The sequence below is a fragment of the Dendrobates tinctorius genome, unplaced genomic scaffold (assembly GCF_039654945.1).
Source record: "Dendrobates tinctorius isolate UK_male_01 unplaced genomic scaffold, ASM3965494v1 ptg000022l, whole genome shotgun sequence".
NCBI lineage: Eukaryota > Metazoa > Chordata > Amphibia > Anura > Dendrobatidae > Dendrobates > Dendrobates tinctorius.
Window position 1 is genome coordinate 98,854,432 of NW_027361690.1, and position 14,062 is coordinate 98,868,493.

Below are 14,062 nucleotides of genomic sequence, written 5' to 3' on the forward strand. Positions count from 1 at the left end.
AATATTATTAAAACAAACTAGAATGAGATCCTCAGGATTGTCTCTCTCGACACTTCTTTCCATGCTCGACTAGCTCTTTCTTTATTTGGAAGAATATTAACTATTAAAACTATTACTTTGACGAAGATTCTCTACTTCTTTAGGGCTTTGCCTTTGACTATCCCTCATAAATTCATCAATAAGATTCAAAATTTGATTAATTCTTTTATTTGGGGAGGGAAAAAGGCTAGAATCTCGAGAGACTTACTGTATAAAAACAAACGTAATGGAGGCTCAGGTTTGCCAAATATACATGCGTATTATCAGGCGCTCTTAATCAAACAAAGCTGGTTCTGGTTTTGTGACAAGATTCGACCTGCCTGGACTGACTTGGAAGATGATGTGGGTAGACATGTATCAGCAAAAGAGCATTTCTTTAATTTTATATTCCTTTACCCGAGGCTGATCTCATCCCACCCAATTTTTAAGCCAATCATACTTGCATGGAGAATATTCTTAAAGCCTTCAAAAATGTACAACAATCGGGTCCAATTCAGGAAATTGCCTTTACACCTAGTTGTCTCTGTATACAACATTTTTCTGTCGGAGTCTTGGCTTAGTTCAGATATTAAAAGAGTTGGAAGCCTCTACGAGGGAGACGAATTTCTCACCTTTAGTAATGTTAAATCTAAATATAACTTGCCATCTTCTGAATTAGTGCCCTTTTTAATCCTAAAGGAGTACATTCAGAAACTTAAAAAAATCAAAAATATTAACCTGGAGATATTGGTATCATTGCTGTGCAATGCTAATAACAAAAATATTTTGAGTTTAAAAAATTTATATAACTTCTTCATTGGTGATGTGGTTAGCTCCAAAAATGCATACATGAGGAGGTGGGAGTCTGAATTGAATGTGGCTATAGAAGACGGGCAATGGGATAGCGCCATCAAATATACCTACCAGTCTAATATTTCAATGACTCTTCATGAATCATATTTCAAGATTCTAACCAGGTGGTATTTCACCCCTATTAGATTATCGCATATAAACCAGGAGCATTCTCCCCTTTGTTGGAGGAACTGTGGTCAACAAGGAAACCTTTTTCACCTGTTCTGGGGCTGCCCGAAGATTAAAGATCTTTGGAACAGAGTGTCACTGCATATCAATTCCTTTTTCCAAAATTTCAAAATCACTCCCCAAAGAGCTTTGCTGTCTCTAGACTTGGAACTTGTTGACCCGTCAGTTAAATTTGTTATCATACATATCTTTCTAGTAGTAAAGAATACAATTGCTTACTGGTGGAAAAAATCTGACCCACCATTATTTTGTGAAATTTTGGACAGACTTCATCAGCATAGTTCCATAGAAAAGAGATTTGCAACCGTTAATGATGGATTAATCAGATATTCCAACAAATGGAAGGTTTGGAACACTAAATTCTGTAACACTTAATTATACTTGGTGCGGTTTGAATTCGCTAACTTGGCTTCAAATATATGTGCATTGTATAGGTTTTGATACATTACTTATGTATATTCATGTACTTGTATGGCATTGTTAAAAAGACTTGAGTTCTCTACTTTTTATTACCTTAATCCTCTTTCCCACCCTTTTCCCTTTGTTAATTCCTTTTCTTTCCCTTCTTTCCCTCCCCTTTTCCCAACCCTTGTTATTTACTAAAATCCAATAAAAATGTTTGAAAACAGTACCCCCCTCCTTACGTCCTCCCCTACTGAGATTGGCCAAAAACCTTTTCAGAATCAGGGGGGCATTGATATTCTCTCGAGGCTCCCAGGACCTTTCCTCGGGACCAAAGCCCTTCCAATCGATAAGAAAATGGGTCTTTCCCTTGACTCTTTTCATAGCCAAGATGTCTTTGACCTCAAAGACGTCGTCCGAGCCAACTGGTGAAGGAGAGGCGATGGAAACTGGTTGGAACCGATTCAGGACTACGGGTTTCAAGAGCGAGACATGGAAGGCGTTGGGAACCCGGAGCGAAGCAGGCAACCTCAGCTTATAAGCCACTTCATTAATGCGTCCGATCACTTCAAATGGCCCAATGTACCGAGGGCTCAACTTGTAAGAGGGAACTCTCAGACGGATATGTCTGGTTGAAAGCCAGACTTTGTCACCCGGATGGTACGGAGGCACGTCCTTTCGTCTTTTGTCCGCATGTTTCTTGATTCGGTTATTGGCACTCTTGAGCGCTTCCCTGGTCTCCCTCCAAATCTGCGAGAATTCCATTGCGAGTGAATCTGCTGCAGGCACTCCCGTAGACATGGAAAAGGGTAGCGGAATACCTGGATTCTGACCGGTTACAACAAATAATGGTGACTTGGCGGTAGATTCGCTGGGATGGTTATTGTGCGAGAATTCAGCCCAAGGTAGGAGCGCGACCCAATTGTCCTGATGGGCGTTGGAGAAGTGACGTAAGAAGGTAGTTAACACCTGATTAATTCGCTCCACTTGCCCGTTGGTCTGAGGATGGTATGCAGAGGAAAAGTCGAGAGATGTACCCATAAGCCGGCAGAGAGCCCTCCAGAAGCGAGAGGTAAACTGGACCCCCCGATCCGACACAATCCACTGAGGAAGACCATGCAGCCTGAAGATCTGGTGGATGAAAATCTCGGCCAACTTCGGGGTGGACGGCAGTCCCGGTAAGGGAACAAAATGGGCCATCTTGGAAAAACGATCTGCTACGACTAAAATGGTGGTACATCCAGCTGAGCGGGGTAAATCAGTCACAAAATCCATAGCAATTTGCTGCCAGGGTGCCTCTGGAACTGGTAATGAGTGAAGAAGACCGGAGGGCAAAGCCCTAGCCACCTTGTTCTGGGCACAGGTTGTGCACGAGGCTACATAGTCCATCACATCCTGGCGAAGCGTGGGCCACCAGTAATACCGGGAAAGCAGCAAGAGAGTCTTCTTAGTCCCAACGTGCCCAGCAACTTTGGAGGAATGCCCCCAGCACAGCACCTCCGAACGTCTGCCTTGAGGGCCGAAAGTTTTACCTGGCGGAGGAGTGGAAAAATTCACAGGAGCCACTGTGATCATCTTAGCAGGCTCGATAATATAGGATGGGTCTTCATCCTTCTCTGGTGACTGTAACGACCTGTAAAGGGCATCGGCCTTGATGTTCCTATTACCAGGTCGAAAGTGAAGTTGAAAGTCAAAGCGGGAGAAATACAGGGCCCACCCGGCTTGCTGGGCATTGAGTCTTTGGGCAGACTGCAGGTAAGCCAGATTCTTGTGGTCTGTAAGGATGGTGAAGGGATGTACAGCCCCCTCGAGTAAATATCGCCATTCAGCCAAGGCCATCTTAATGGCAAGTAATTCCCGGTCTCCAATGGAGTAGTTGCACTCCGCAGGCAAAAATGTTTTAGTGAAAAAACCACAAGGGACCAGATGCCCGGATGAGGTCTGCTGGGACAGGACCGCCCCAGCTCCGGTGGAGGAGGCGTCCACCTCTAGGACGAAGGGCCTGCTGGCCACTGGCCGATGCAAGATGGGTGCAGATGCAAAAGAACGTTTCAGAGCCAGGAAGGCGTCTTCAGCTTCGGGGGATCAGCTGTTGGATTTCGTTCCCTTATGGGTCAAGGCCGTGATGGGTTTGGTAACCGTAGAAAAATGAGGCACAAATTGACAGTAATAGTTTGCGAACCCAAGGAACCGCTGGATGGCCTTTATCCCCACTGGACGGGGCCACTTGAGTACCGCACTGAGTTTTTTGGGATCCATCTTCAGACCGGAATCGGTGACGATATATCCCAAGAAGGGCAACGACGTCTGCTCAAAAAGGCATTTCTCAATCTTGGCGTAGAGTCGATTCTCTTGAAGGCGATGCAAGACCAAGCGTACGCTCTTGCGATGGGAAGACAGATCGGGCGAGAAAACGAGAATGTCGTCTAAATACACCACCACACAGGAATAGAGCAGATCCCGGAACACCTCGTTAATAAATTCTTGAAATACAGCTGGTGCATTGCAAAGACCAAATGGCATGACTAAGTATTCATAATGCCTGTCAAGGGTATTGAAGGCCGTTTTCCACTCATCCCCTGCGCGGATCCCGATCAGGTTGTAAGCTCCCCGCAGATCTAACTTCGTGAAGATCCGAGCTCCTCTCAGCCGGTCAAAGAGCTCAGGAATCAACGGAAGGGGATATCAGTTTTTAACGGTGATATTGTTTAGGCCCCGGTAATCTATGCAAGGTCGCAGTGATCCATCCTTCTTCCGGACGAAGAAAAAACCCGCGCCCGCAGGGGAAGAGGACTTCCGGATAAACCCCTTGGTCAGGTTTTCCTGAATGTATTCCGTCATGGCAGAGGTCTCGGCTGGGGAAAGAGGGTACGTTCTTCCTCTGGGAGGGACAGCTCCGGGAATCAGGTCGATAGGGCAGTCATAGGACCGATGTGGTGGCAGGGAATCTGCTTCTTTCTTGCAGAAAACATCAGCGTACGTGTGATATGGAACAGGAAGGCCCGGGAGATCGGTTGGCCTAGGCAGAGAATGGGGACGAACAAGGGTCCGCAAACAGCGTGCATGGCAGGCGTGCCCCCAGCGCAAGATCTCCCCGGAGTGCCAGTCGACAACTGGCTCATGCCGCCTGAGCCAGGGTAACCCTAAGAGAATGGCGTGGGATATTTGAGGCAGGACATAAAAGGCAATCTTCTCGAAGTGAATTGCACCAATTTGTAGCTCAACTTCGGTGGTAACCGTGGTGATGAGTCCGGGCAGAGGTTTGCCATCGACGGAGGTGATTGCTCGCGGGTTTCTTAGGATGACCACAGGAATCTGGAGTTTGTCCACCTCTTCCTGGCGGATGAAGTTGCCTGCTGCGCCCGAGTCCACATACGCCTCCACGGAGCCACGCCCCGACCTGTAATAAGCAGAGCTGAAAGAGTAAGTGGAATAGAGGAGGTCTGATCACCTAGGAGGCCCTCTCCTTCCTGGACTAGGTGGATGCATTTCCCGGTCTCTCAGGACAAGTGCGTACGAAGTGGTTGGCCCCTCCGCAATATAAACAGAGTCCATTAGTCATCCTCTCCCTGCGCTGTTGTGCGGACAGCTTGACGCGATCCACCTGCATAGACTCAGGAGCAGAGTTACTAGAGGGTGCAACAGAGCGCGGAGTGGGGGCTTGGTATAACCTAAAGGGCCTTCTCTCCCTGGCTGACTCTCTGGCGCGTTCCTGAAAACGCAGATCAATACGAGTAGCCAGAGAGATGAGATCTTCCAGGGTGGTTGGAGAGTCACGCCCGGCCAACTCATCCTTGATTTTACTAGAAAGACCTCTCCAGAAGGCACCTACAAGAGCTTCATTATTCCACCCCAGCTCTGAGGTCAGGGTCCGGAAATGGATGGCGTATTGCCCTACCGTCAGGGATCCCTGGCGAAGGTTAAAGAGGGCCTCCGTAGTGGAAGCAAGGCGCCCGGGTTCATCAAATACCTTGCGAAATGTTTCCAAAAAACTCCGGATACTGGTGACCACCGGGTCATCCCTCTCCCATAAGGGATTCACCCAAGCCAGCGCCTCTCCCTCTAGATGGGACACTATAAAGGCCACCTTAGCGCGGTCCGTGGGATATTGTTGGGGCTGAAGCTCAAAGTGCAGTCTGCACTGGTTTAAAAATCCCCTACACAACTTCGGGTCCCCACTATACCTGGGTGGCTTTCCAAGGCGGGGAGGGGGAGATGGGACAGCGTCCCAGGGTTGGGTAGCAGCGGACGCGGAGGACTGTAGAGCAAGCAGTCGATCATCCACGGACGCCATGTACCCCAGAATGTGAGATTGAGCGTCGCGCTGCTGCGCGAGCTCCTGCTGGAGACTGGCTAAGAGAGGGGCGTGCCCAGGGTCAGCGGTTTGCAGGGCGGAAAGCCGGGTTTCCATGGATTTCAAGAAGGACATAATCCGGGTCTGATTCTCCCTTAAGAACAGCAGTTCCTTTTGAGTGGCAGCCGCGGCACTGGCGGGGTCCATGGCCTGATGATACTGTGACGTTTTTGGTAAGAGCTACGTTGGAGAGTGGACCCTCTGGATCGCGGATCTGGAGCCCCTGTGCCAAGCACACCAGGTGAAGACCGACCCCTATACAGGGATCGTTTGGGGCAGGACCACAGGGGACAGAAGCACGACAGCCGGAACTAAGAGGGACGGCTCCACGGAAAATAAGGACTAGGGAGGAGGTTGGCTTAGATACAGACCCGGGACTGACGGACAGAGGAATGTGACACAGGGCAAGGCAGTGAGACAGAGCGTGGACAAAAGGAACTACAGCGGCATGTAACACAGGGCACGGCAGGGAGACAGAGCATGGACAGGGGGAACTACAGAGGCATGAAACACAGGGCACGGCAGGGAGACAGAGCATGGACAAGAGGAACTACAGAGGCATGTAACACAGGGCACGGCAGGGAGACAGAGCATGGACAAGAGGAACTACAGAGGCATGTAACACAGGGCACGGCAGGGAGACGGAGCATGGACAAGAGAAATTACAGAGGCATGTAACACAGGGCACGGCAAGGAGACAGAGTATGGACAAGAATAACTACAGAGGCATGTAACACAGGGCACGACAGGGAGACAGAGCATGGACAAGAGGAACTACAGAGGACGGTAGCGGCCAGAGGGTGCAGGAGACTACACGATCATCAGGCGTCCTCCTCACAGCGAGGACGCCTGAAGTATCCTAGCACCCGGTAGTGCGTCCCCCTGTCCTGCCTCTCAGCACCGCCCACCGCTGGAGGGAGAGAGCGGAAGGGGGCGCGCGCGCGACAGAGAGCGGGTACCAAGAGCTGCAGTGAGGAGGAACGCAGGACGAGCGCGCGCCTGGACGGGAGCGCGTAGGTAAGGAGACGCTGCGGCGTGCGCTGCTGCTGGAGGGGCATCGGCGGGCACAGCCGTCGATGTCACAGCCATCTTCAGTTGAGTGAAGGACCTCTCCAGCTCCTCATTCCATTCGAATGAATGTTTACTGAATACCCGCTCATACTCCTGAGTCACTCGGTAAACCCCATTCTTTTGGTATGAAGGGGTGGAGTCAGTCCCTACCTGCAGTTGCTGGCACCATTCCTCCAGCTGCTTTACAGAGCCATTGTCCTCCACCTGGTCGGATGAGACCAAGGGCTCTGCTGCCTGCATTGCATTGTTACTGACAGTGAGCAGCTTAGCAACTGTGGCATACCGAGGTATTGTGGCCTCCTCCTCCCCACAATTCAAGAGGCGTGCAGGTACCCTCCCTTTACGGACATCAACTACCCCTCTGGCTGTCAGGACAGTGGGCCTGCTATCAGAGTACACTGGTTCTACCATTGCCTGGTAATCTTTTCCTCTGAGGCCTATGGCTGCCCGACACCAAATCAACAATTCACATCTGGGGGGTATTGCAACTGGGAAAGAATAACTCACTCTGATGCTGCCAATTTCTCCGCCAGAGAGTTCTACCTGCTGTCTTTGCATCAGGGCTCTGATCTCCTTGTGCAGGACTCATTGTTCACTGGAACCAGCAGTCTCAGCCACCTGCTGCAACAAGACAATAACCTCGGAAAGACAATTTTGAATCACATTGGTACCAAGAGTCATCATTGGGTTACATTTTCATCGATCAATATCCACAACTATCAGACCTTGAGATTTTAACTCTACTCGACCTACTTTAACAGTAATTTCTTTACATCCCACTTGCGGTAAAGACTGACCATTACTGGCAACTACTGTGAGTTCATAATTTGGGCCGCGAGTAAGTTCAGAATCAGCCCAATATCGCTTGTAAAGGATATAGGGCATAGTTGTCACCTGGGAGCCAATGTCCAGCAAAGCGTTCATGGGGATACCGTCAATCACCACAGGGAGGACCGGTCGCCCTCCAACATACTTGGCTCGCCAATTCTTTGGGCCTTGTGGTCCTACTCCTGGGGGTTGGCCCTCTGCCCCAGGGGTTGCTCGTTTAAATAACAGAATCTTGCGATATGGCCTGCCTTGTGGCAGTGACGACAGATGGGACATCCGTCCTGGTCATAGCAATCATTGTTCCTTCCTTGGAGTGGCGGGATCCTCTTCTTCATTAGCCACGGGACAGCCTCTGGACTGGAGGCGAGCTGGATGTTCTCCTTGGAGGATACCTGCAGGGACTGCACGGTTTTAGCAAGTGCAGCCATACCCTTGGTCAACTCCTCAACCTGAAGACACAGTTCTGCAGATGGATCTTTGTCCAGAGTCTGTGCATCAGCCTCCACAGGGATGGAAGGGAAAGATGTTGCTTCCTGGTGGTATGTAATCGCTGGGCGCCTAGGGGACGCTGGACGGCTGACATTTGGTTCATGCAGCACCCGGATAGCCCTGTCTTTGAAATCAGCAAAGTCTAGGTCAGGGTTTTGTAGGGCTATGATGCGCAGCTGTGCTCTGTGGGTACTGGATAGGAGTCCCTCAATGAATTGCTCCTTTAACAGTCCGTCTCCATCTTTCACACTGTCTGGGTCAATCTGCTTGACGGCTCGCACCGCCTCCTGCAGGTTAAGAGCATAGTCCAGTATACTGTCCTGCACTTTCTGCTTACACCCAAAGAATCTCATCTTGATTTCAGCGGCAAGACGGGTGTCAAAGGTGCTTCTTAGCTTAGCCAGGATCTTTTTAACAGTCTCCTTATCAGTGTCCAGCCAGGCTTTTACTTCTCTCTGTGCTGCACCTGTTAGCTTCCCAATAAGGATGTTCACCTTCTGGCTTTCGGACAGAGGATACACTTCAAACAAACTGCACAGTCTCTCTTTGAAGTCACTCAGGGTATGTGACTCCCCTGAATACTGCCGTAACCATGCTGCTCCCGGTATGTAAGGCATAGACAGCGGCATCATGGGGACCGCTGCGGTGGGTGCTATTGGAGCCGCAGCCACGTTGGGCCCTGCATCTTGCGGCACTGAGGGGTTGGCGTGGGCGTCCGCCGCTGCATCGGCGCATGCCTCCGACATTCTCTTCCCACCTAGTTAACGTTAGCCAGGCCCCGGGGTTGAGCAGGCTTACCGGCTGCAGCGTTGCAGGCTGGATGATCGGAGCTCAAGGCCTCTGCTCCTCCCACCTCTCGCGCGCTGGCCTCTTCCCGTGCAGCACTTCACTTCTTCATGCTCTTCGGCTGGCTCCGCCCATGACAGCCCGCCTCTTTGGGTTCCTGCGCACGCCAAGCAGCGGGATAATGGCGGCAATGATACAAACAGTCGAGTGCACACAACACAGTCTCTGGCACACAGGACCCGGTGACCTCGGGCTCCGTAAACCCTGTTCTTGACGCCAAAATGGGTCGCCTTCCCAGGGCTGTGGGGTACTCCATACCGGGCCGGTCTCTCTCAGAGGGAGGTGTCACAGCAGCGGTGACCCGGTCCGTGGCTCTGGGCGCCCATGTAAAAGGGTGAAGGTTGAGTGATGGAATAAAGTTTATTAATGAATGATTCGTGACCCCACCTGTGGTGTTCGGCAATGAAGATGTTAATCCAATGCTGCAGACAGATCCTCTGGGACAGATGGTGTGGTACAGCAATGATGGTGTAGCCCTCCACAGGCAGGGCTGTAGTCCCAGGGCAGTGTAGATCGATGTTGGGGAAGAGGGTGTAGTGTCTAGCACAGAGATGTAGCAGTGCTGGAGAAGTTGCAGAAAGAAGGCAAGGACACAGCGGAAAGTAGTTTCTTTACCTTTACTTTGTAAGTGCAGTCCAGGGTCCAGATTACAGATGGCACAGGAGCTGATTAGCCTGGAAGTAACTCAGGAATCTCTCTATGCAGATAGGTTGTGTAGTCTCCTTTCTAGCGCTTACTTGAGGTACATGCACTACTGTATTACACTGAAGTTCCTCCTTCTTGTTCCCTCTCAGATCTACCTCGTATGGCAGACAGCTGTAGCCTTCTATCCCTTCTCTTGGCTCACCCGTTGCTGTTGTGCCTCCGAGTCTTAGGTGGGAATAGAGCATTTACAGTATCCTATTCCTCTGGTTTCTGTTGCAGGACCTTCAGTATCCATACAACCCTGGAGACCAGGCTCCAGATCATGTGCTCCAGCTGGGAGCAAGCCTCAACTCTGCTCAGTCCCCCAGCTTCTCTCTCCACGTCTACACACTTTGGCCTCCTCACACTAACTGACTAATTTCCCTTCCTGGCCCTCAGAGAGCACTCTTCCCCCAAATTCTGGTTCAGAGCTCCCTCTGCTGGCCCAGAGTGGGAACTGTGTTGCATGTTATGGTTAACTGCTAGAGAGAACCTTCATTTCTTCCAAGCCTGACATCACCCTCCCTGGAGGAGGACAATGCCACTGTGGCGACCATACTCCTGGTGGCGCCACATTTACACACTCTGTTTTCTTCCACCTCATAGCTTCATGAAACACAATTTTTTTGTTGTTGTTGGGTTATCATCTCTCTCTGTCATGGAAAAACTATGAGGTGGGAAAAAAACAAAGAGGCCTGATACTCCTCACCCCCCAGAAAAGGTAAACAACAGAAATGACCAGGGGACTGTAATACTCACCTGCCTAGGTGTCAGTACTATTACACTCAGGATGCTGTTTTTTGCATCCTGAGTGCAGTAATTCTGACACACGGGTTGGTGAGTAAACATATGAGGTACATTTCCTCCATCATCTCTTCAGTGTGCATTAATCTATTGGACTATAGATTAATGCAAACTGAAGAGATGATGGAGCTCATGAGAACCAACCATAGCACTGACACATAGAACAAGTGAAGTGTAAAGCATGGGGACATAAACAAAGTAAACAGGTGTTGTACAAATTATTTTTATGTAACATAAAACATTTAAAATACAGGTAAACATTCAAAGGCCATAACTTTACATACAATTTAAACATTAAACCATTGCATCTTGCCATGCCACACGTCCAACCTCAGAAATAAAGTAGTCCTCAAAGGTATCCCTCATTTCGCCAACTACCCTTGTTGTCCTCAGAGGGTGATGCTGGTAATCGGGCAATGGGTTAGCAACTGGTTTGTCTAGTTCAAAGGATGGTCGCTCTTTAGCCATTATGTAATTATGGAGAATCACACACGCCTTGACCACCTCATCGACTGTTTGAATTTTTAAATTAATTGCTGTCCCTATAATGCGCAATTTTGAGACCAGAATACCAAAGGCACACTCAACAGTTCTATGGGTCCTTGTCAGTCGGTAATTAAAAATCCTTTTTGTGTGGTTCAAGTCCTGACTGGAGTATGGCTGGGTAGGTTTCCAAACATCTGAAAGGCCTCATCCCCTACCACAACAAATGGTATTGGCAGGCCTTAAGTGTTGTGAAGAGGTCGTGGGAGGGGGAAATTAAAAGTGTTGGTATACAACCGTTGGCCCATGTCTGAGTTTTTAAAGGTTTGGGAGTCAGTTCCACAGCCAAAAGAACCTATGTCGACAGCAATGAAACTATAGTCTGCAGCTGCTATGGCCATGAGCACTATAGAGAAGTATTTTTTATAGTTAAAGTACTCTGATCCAGTTTGAGCCGATTTTGTTATCCTAATATGTTTCCCATCCATTGCTCCCACACAGTTGGGGAAATTACAAATTTACCAGAATTTTTCAGCATTTTCCTGCCATATTTCCGTGGTGGGTAGAGGGAAAAATTCATGACGACGCACGTCCCACAAAGCCTGGCAAGTGTCTACAATAATCCCAGAAAGGGTGGAAAGGCCTATCCGGAATTGGAAATGCGGTGATGATAGGCTCTCTCCAGTAGCCAGGAATCTGCCAAACAGAGAAAGAAATTTTTTTTAGGAATAATAATATTAACGACAGGGGTTTTGCCCCCCCAAAAAAGGGACATTGCAGAACAATACTAATTATGACAGGTGTGCCTTTATTTTTAAATATTACGTACCTTAGTGTCACCAGCAGACGTTCCTCAGCTGGAATTGCTCTACGGAGCTGGGTGTCCTGCCTGCTGATGGCTCCTTCTACACGACCCGTCAATTCCTGGAAGCTCTCTTGAGACATCCTCATGTAATCAAAATATTTGTCCGAGTTTTCACGGAGCTCACTAAATAAGGAGTGATAGGCTCCACAGCTCTCCCGGACTTCAAGAATGGGGTGTTGCCAAAAGTGCCGACGCCGTCTTCTTCTCCGTCTTTCTCTTTCCCTTTCTTGTTCACAAGTAAATGAAAAGGCAAGAGCCGAAATCCCATGAGACACGCCCATTGGGTGTGGCTTGTGTCCCAGAATATCTCTTGTAAAAATTATTCCAAATGGGAAGCATGCGCATAAAAAACGCAAACGCATGCAAAAATGCATACAAACGCATAAAAATGCAGCGTTTTTTTGACGTGTAGAGTAAGATGATGTGGCTAAAAACCGCTGCGCTTTTAGGGATTTGCATGCGTTTTTGCATGCGTCCATGGTTGCGGACAATACGCTGCAGACTTAACCGCAAATGTGAACCTAGCCTAAAATCACCGATAAAACACAATGATAGCACTTAGTACAGATAATGAAGATGTATTTGTATTCCTTCATGTAACATGGGTGGGCATTGACCCACTGTGCCATGGGTAGAACTTACTCTGGAGGAGCATAACTAAGTGACTACCTGGTATTCACTAAAGCCTCTGATGGTGAGGATAGGCTTGACCGCAGGATGTACTACTCCAGGGCAGTCCCCAAGTCTGCATGGGCATGAGTTACTGGGGGATAAAGGCAAAGATGTGGTCAGATAGGTTCAGTATACATAACTGTAAGAAAGTGAGACAAGACGGAGTCAGTGGTGTGTGGTGAACTTTAAGGCCGGAACTAACAGGGCTGTCACCACTGTTGGCGGGAGTTGTCCTATGAGAGGGAGAGACCTTTCTGTTGGACAGCAGGGGGTGTGGGGCATAAAAGGAGGCCTGAGCATGGGAACGGGGAAGACTTGGCGGGAAGGACGACAGGAGATGGTTGACTCCCTCTCCACTGTGCCTACTGATGACTCCTCTGCTTCCAGACCTCCGAGTCTTGACTCTGAGATTTCTCTTTATGCTATTCAGTTACTGTCTGTACCCACACTGTTGAATACCCCTGCTTCACCAGAAAATCCGTAACAACTGCTTAGAGACTACTCCGAAAGACCGCAGATTGTTGCGGCTTGTGCACGTGCTTGCGACCTGTGCCCTGCGCCATTTCTGAGGCATTCACACAAAGGACTGTTTCTACATTCCAGCATACCCAAGACAAAGAGAACTGAATCCTTCAGCACTGTCAGGAGGCAGTATTACTCGTTTCTTTGTAGCAGAGCCAGAGACTTTGTGGATCCTTTGAGACGCCGCCGGGAGATATTCCAGCCTTCCCCTTGCCAGAACTGCAACCGATAAGTGTACCGTTTATCTTGTATATTATTTTGCCATTGCCTTTACCCCCTGCGTGGAGTATTACTGTTATTGATAGTTCAGTAAATTCTTTTTAACCCCTTCTCTGTCTCCAGTTACTCACTGCATCCGATGAACTGTTCCTCCCTTACGTAGCCAAAGTCAGGAGTGAAGAGATCAGGATAAATGGTAAAGAAGCCAGGTTAATAGCAGGACAGGCAGATCAAACATGCATGCACAGGATCCAGAGGCAAGCCACTGGGAACCAATGATTGGGCAAGGAGTGGTAGAGGAGCTGCCTAATAAACCATATGCTGCCTAGGAATAGGTTGGCGAAGGCAAACTCTGCAGGAAACAGCAGGGATGAATTCATAATCTGCAATGAACGCTTACATCGGGGTTTCCATGAAAATCTCTGAAATATGTGATTCAAACATAACCCCAGGCAGAAAGTTCCCTATAATGAGGCAGATGAAGTCACTGTGGATGCCATAGGACCTGTGATCTGGCGGTGTCCGTCTTTTTAGGATTGCATAAAAGTGCCGACGGCCACAGTTTTGTGCACTTTTGAAAAGGACACCGCTGAACAGAGGCCAAACGGAGTCCAGAGTAAATCTGCTGCTTAATATAGTGAATGGATCCCTCGGGGGTTTCCCCAAAGTAAGTGGTCAGCGTAGAGCGCCAGATAAATGTGATCTCAAACGTTATGTAAAATGTTCCCAATAAAAGCTTCAACTCAATCCACAAGAAAAGCAAA

The 14,062-nt window shown here is 48.9% G+C and overlaps 1 long non-coding RNA gene across 1 annotated transcript in view; it reads left to right on the plus strand.

Annotated features, from left to right (window-relative positions):
* The window catches only part of LOC141083991 (uncharacterized), a 49,667-nt gene extending 36,258 nt beyond the window's left edge, over positions 1 to 13,409 (plus strand). The window contains exon 2 of the long non-coding RNA XR_012230893.1: positions 13,161 to 13,409. This is a non-coding gene — a long non-coding RNA (uncharacterized lncRNA). The remainder of the gene's footprint in view (positions 1 to 13,160) is intronic.
* The last annotated feature ends 653 nt before the right edge of the window (positions 13,410 to 14,062 follow it).